Consider the following 6,209-nt stretch of genomic DNA (forward strand, 5'->3'; position numbering starts at 1 on the left):
TAAATCAAACATAGTTCTACTTCTTTCATGTCCAAGTTCCCTGTTAAATTTCATCATTAAAAATTGTAATTTTTGGACGAGAGAAATACTAAATAAATTAATTATTTAATTTTCTTTCTCTTTCTCCCCCTTTTATTTTTTTACCGAAACATTTAATCCACTCTCTCTCTCTCTCTCTTTCTTCCCTCATATATTTCAATGATAACGCACGAAAACTTTGATAACGCGTAGTATCGATTTTCTCACGGATTTTTATCTTCAGTTGAGATTAGTTATCGCCATAGACGGTATTATAGTCATCTCGTTGACTTTATTATAGCGTTAAATGCTCGTACGATTCGTCTAATCTGTTTCTACGATCTTCCATATCATTTGATAAACAAAAAGATGAAAAAATAAATAAATATGAAATTTCGCGTTGAATTTCGGTCGGTTGGGATTGCCAAGTTTTTAAGTAGTGAAAGTCAATGGATTGGTCAAACGAGGAGTATACAATAAAACCTGTGATTTATATAGTCAGACTAGTAGTTACTTCAGTAGTAAAAGTCAACAACCACGGTCTTTCATACATCGTAATTTTGTTCTCAGAAACACGAATATAAAGAAAAATCTTGACTAACGTAAAAATTCGTGATCGTTGTTTGAAATAATTGATAGAAAAAAAATGTCTGTGTTGATTAAAAATTTAAATAAAAAAATAATATATCTCTATTATAATATAAAACCATTGATATATATTTTTGTTTCGAGTTTAATTATAATAATATTATAACTAAAAATTGTTATTATATTCATTTGAATTTTCTATAAAAAGTAAATTAATCGAAAGGAAAATAATACAAATTTAACGATCGTCATAATTTTACAAATATTCGTAAACGAACGAATGAACGAAATGATGAACAAAGTAATCGTTGACTTATACTACTTAATTTATCAATAAAGTAATTTCTCACAGTGAACACGCACGTTTGTCTCAAAGTTCCTCGTTCCAGTTGATTTCTCGTACATCAATTTGAAATATCTTTCGAAAATATTTTTCAAATGAAATACATTCAAATGGATAATGAAATAGATGAAATTTTGGCGGGCAAACAGTTGACGAATAAGGAACGATCTTATTCGTGTCGCGGCGCACTTCGAACTGAGGACCTACGCGCTGTTCAAGGAGAGGCTGTGCGAAAAGGGAGTTGTTAGAAGAGGGTGATGAAAGTGAGTGAGTGGGTGGGTGGGTGGATGGGTGGGTTGAGTGAGTGAGTGAGTGAGCTAGCTAGCTAGTGTTCGACAGAGAACAAGAAGACAAAAGCTAACGGGAAAAGGAAAGAGAGATAGAATATGTGCGAGAGAATATAAGAAGAAGAAGAAGAAGAATGGGTGAATTATAATAAAGAGAATGCCAGCAATAAAATGATCAAATTAATAATAGAAAAGGGAATTGAAGTGGAACAAACAAAAAAGGGGATTATAAATGATGCGATAATTAACGGAACGCATTAGGGACAAAGAAATGGAACAAAACAAATTAATAAAAATAATGACCGGACGTTAGTTACTTAGATTATAAAATATATAATATGAATGGTAAAATTTTCAAGAATAAATTAATCGATCGATTAGAAAGAAAGAAAGAAAGAGAATAAGGGTACGTATTTGTCAAGGAGATTAAATTGATTGGTAAAAAACAAAAAAATAAAGAAAGAAATAAAATCGACAATTAAAAGACATAAATCACTGTACTGTGAAAAAATAAGAGAATGAATGAACGGGCAGGGACTGATCGCAATAAAAAGAGAGAGAGAGAGAGAGAGAGAGAGAGAGAGATAGGCAGATAGAGAATGAATGTAAATAAGAAAGAAAAGATAGATGGTGATTAAAAAAAAAAGGGAAATAGAGAAAAAGGGACGAAGGAAAAGATTAGAATAGAAAGTAAGAATGGAAGAATTAAATTAAAATAAGGGAGAAAATAAAATAGAGAAAAACGGATCAAGTTTCTTCTTCTTATTCCTTCGATCAACCTCAATATCTTCATGACGTTTGACCTTTATCAACTATGGTTTATCAGTCGTTTTTTTATCATCCGATAATTAGTTCGTACACCAACCGAACGTTGTTATCTCTTTGCTCATTGTTCAGTTTTATTTATTTTATCCACTTATATTTTCTTCCTCTCTATCTCTATCTCTTTCTCTCTCTTTCTCTGCATTTTTATTCCTTTTTTTTTTCATCTTTAATATTAGGTATAATCAAGAAGGTACGTGCCATTTCTGAGTTTGTTTATCATTCATTTATTTTATCTCTATTGATTTAAATGATACGAATTTTCTCCGATTAGTTGATATAATATATTATTTATTTTTTATTAATATCCTCTCTCTATCTAATATTTTGAATTATCCAACATTTAGTTTATTTTTTTTTTCTTCTTGTTATATTTAATTTGATTTAATTGAAGATTTATTTCGATAATTTTCCGAAGTTAGGCGAAAATTTTCTTAACTGATTTTAACGATCAATTAATTTTTTCGAAGTTAATTCCTTTTCCAAGATTAATCGGGTTCAATATATATAATAATGAAAGTGATCTAATTGTAAGAGTCAAAATTAGGGCAAAGAAAATGAGTTTATCAGTTATTTCACATCGTCTTATTTTAAATTATAAATTAATTCAATATCATTTTTACGATATTGTCAAAAATGAATCGTTTTATGGTACTTGGTATTTCAACAGTATTCATTTATTATTTAAATGTTATTCTTTTTAAATATCTTGAGATATATTATGACATACAATTAGAATACTTTCATTATTATGGGCTTAATTACAAAAATACAATAGTTTATAATCAAGAAACTTTTGGATTATTCTTTCATTCTCTCTCTCTCTCTCTCTCTCTCTATATATATATATATATATATATATATATATGTTACCATGGAAGATCAAAATTGGAGAATGTCGAGATTGACATGATCGTTTGACGTTTGTCTGAAATATTTTAATGCATAAGAATAAATCCAAACATTCAAGCTTTCACTGACGTAATTGGTATGCGTTGACACAAGTGACCATATGAATCCTAATATTCTCCAATTTCGGTCTTTCACGGTAACATATAAATTATTCCTCTATTTATCTTTGATAGTGCTATAACTATCATCCAGTTTCATTTTATTCAACGAAATGACAAATGCTTAACATGTTGGATATTATATGTTGAGGATGAAATATTGGTTATACTAACGTTGCACGTTTTGGAATTCGTAATAGAGACTATATTCAGAATATTGTTTGTTGAAATTCTGTTGCCACGTGTAGATCCTCCTAGATGATAGTTGTGATGCATGTATGTGAATAGACAGAATTTACCATTCACATTTGTGACACTGAGATGGTTTTAATGTATAAATAGGTTCATACGTGTTTCAATTGCCTTTCAAATAATATCAAAGTATTTTAATTTGTTTATAAATTTTTCATTAATTTTAATCAGTTTATAATTTCTCCATGACGATTGAAAATGATTAATTTTTTGTTTATATATATAACATACATATATCGTAATAATTACATCTTTATAGTGTAGTTTTATTCAAGAAATAACATAAATATTAAAAAAATGCTAAAATGAGAACGTTATAATATTAAATTTTATGTACTAGATGCATTATGCATGATTTATAGCTCGATAAGTTATTCTATACGTAGACAAAAGAGTGTACTTTAATTTAATATAAAAATCATTAAAATCTGCTTACTATAAGTATAAAAAATATTGACGCAAACTATTCAGAAAAACGACATTTATTCGAAGTACACCGTTGAAATGAAATATTGTCCTTTATCAAATTACTTTTATTAAATGTTGTTTATATGCCCTTCCGAAAGTTGCGCTTGTGTATAAAGGTGATAATGCATCTAATACATAAAATGTAAGATTATAACGTTCTCATATTAGCATTCTTTTAATTTTTATGCAATTTCTCAAATAAAACTACTCTATAAAGATGTAATTATTACAATATATTTATATAAAAAAAAAACAAAACACTTTGTCAATAAAATTATATCGATCAAACTAATGAAATTAACATCGTTCGCGCGCCAAATCCTCCCTTCAAGTACAGTCTCTATTATTCTTTATCTGCTATGAACACTTCTAGAGAAACTTGATTAGAACTTTCATGACTGCAATATCAAACGGGTATTCGAGAAATTTGAAACATTAATGTCACGTATCGGGTGAGGTTCTTCTACTTTTTTTCTTTCTTATTTTTTTCTTTCTCTTTTAGTTTTTCTCATGGATAATAAATGATTGAATAACGTATTCAAACGCGTTGGAAGACGACAAAAAATTGATAATATAATATACTTTAACATGGGACGTTCATTTATATATATAAAAATTTAAAAAAAAAAAAAAAAGAGGAAATGTGACATACGTAATAGTAACGTCATTAAGGTCGTGACATATTATAATTTTTCTTTGCCTTTCTACTTTTCTTTCTTCCTTTTTCCGTTTTTTTTTTTTTTCTTTTATCATTCCCCATTCCTTTCAATCTATTTATTCGCTTTGCCGTTTCATTTAAATCAATGCGAAAGGTTAATCAACCTTAGCGCAGAATAAATCATGTTTATATTGTAAACTTTAAACAAATTAATCGAACGTTAATAATTATTTTCCGGATTAAAAAACATTGCTCGGTTGGGGGAATATGTTTGCTTGCGATGGCTTAAAGGATGGCACCGGAGGATGTTAGTCCGATGGGAAAAATCATTCGGTATTCTCAAGGTTTACGTATCATCCAACGTTTGTCCACGTTTTCCAATGTAACTCACGTTTCTTTGAAAACTCGATCGATATTACCTAACCGTCTACTATCATCATCTACTCGCTGAGAAATTTTTTTGCGAAGAAAGAGAAAAAGAAAAGAAAAAAAGAAGAAGATATGCAAATGGAAGAAATCGTCATTGTATGGCTTTACGATATTTTGATTATACGAATTCGAATAGAGTTCTACGTGCACGTTTTATTCATCTATATGGAACATATTTGAAAAGACATCATCTGGTGAAAAAATAGGAGAGGAAAAAAGGAAACGATAAAAACTTTTTCAAATAGATTAGATAGGAAAAAAAAAAAAGAAAAAGAAAAAACGAAAGTAAGTGAGTTTCTTATAATGGCCGAGAAGAAATGTATTGCGAAAGTGAAATCTAAGAAACTTTGGAAGATTGAAGAAGACGACTATGAGTTCAATTAAAGTTTATAAAACCATCAAGAACTATACAACTGAAAACTATACAACGAATATATACTGTGAAATAAAATTCGAGAAAATGTTTCAATGAAGATTTACTTTTATATATATATATATATTATTTTTCGTTCTATCTCTACGAAATAAAATTATCTACGATAATATAAAATTGTATCATTTAATATATTATAAATGAAACTTCTTCGATTGATCTCTCTTTAACTTACTTCGATAATCAATTAATTATGGAATGGAACGGAAAGGATAGATTCATCTTACCTATGTACCATCATTCTTCTTTATCTCTCTCTCGATCCAGTTATTATTTAAAAATTATTTGAAAAATTAATGTCGATAATATAGAAAACTATGAAAACTAACGGTAGGTAATAAAAGAAGATTAAACCAAAAAAATAGCACAAAAAAGTTGGCATAGAAATGCAACAGCAGAAATAAATGAATAAGTGCTCTTAATCGTTAACCAATTGCTCAATCAAATTCCATATATAATTGCTCACTTTTAATTTGTCCTGTTTCTCTCTACATTTTATTTTGTTAAATATTTTTTATTTATCGTTAATTAGTTGCAAATAATTATTGTTAATTAAATATTAAACGCATGCGCATCAAAAAATTCAAGTCACACGCGCACTTTGAAGAAATGTATATCTGCAGGTGATATATTTAAAAGTGATTTCCAAAGTAACAACCTATAAGATAGTGAAACGAAATAAATTAATCGTTCATAATGTATAAACAATAGGTACATATTTTACTGCTGTTACGATTCTATGCCAACTTTTTTGTGGTGAAGTATATAGAAACTCACAAGTCCTCTTTTTTATCTACCCAGCATCATTTTTGTTACCACTGGGATCACCATTGGACGATAGTAGGTACTTAACGCGATGACGGTACAATACTATTAAAGAATACACTATTCTTTGATAGTA

The 6,209-nt window shown here is 28.5% G+C and overlaps 1 protein-coding gene across 2 annotated transcripts in view; it reads right to left on the bottom strand.

Moving 5' to 3' along the window:
• Nucleotides 1-1,146, bottom strand: part of LOC106789945 — a 35,002-nt gene extending 33,856 nt beyond the window's left edge. The window contains exon 1 of one of the 2 annotated variants that reach the window (XM_014754525.1): nucleotides 957-1,130. The gene's annotated coding sequence lies outside the window, so the exon portion shown is untranslated. Of the gene's footprint in view, nucleotides 1-956 lie in introns of both variants that reach the window. The other variant, XM_014754523.1, reaches the window with a different exon arrangement.
• Nucleotides 1,147-6,209: the final 5,063 nt, after the last annotated feature.

The sequence above is a fragment of the Polistes canadensis genome, unplaced genomic scaffold (genome assembly GCF_001313835.1).
Source record: "Polistes canadensis isolate GaletaPanama2010 unplaced genomic scaffold, ASM131383v1 scaffold_208, whole genome shotgun sequence".
Taxonomy (NCBI): Eukaryota; Metazoa; Arthropoda; class Insecta; order Hymenoptera; family Vespidae; genus Polistes; species Polistes canadensis.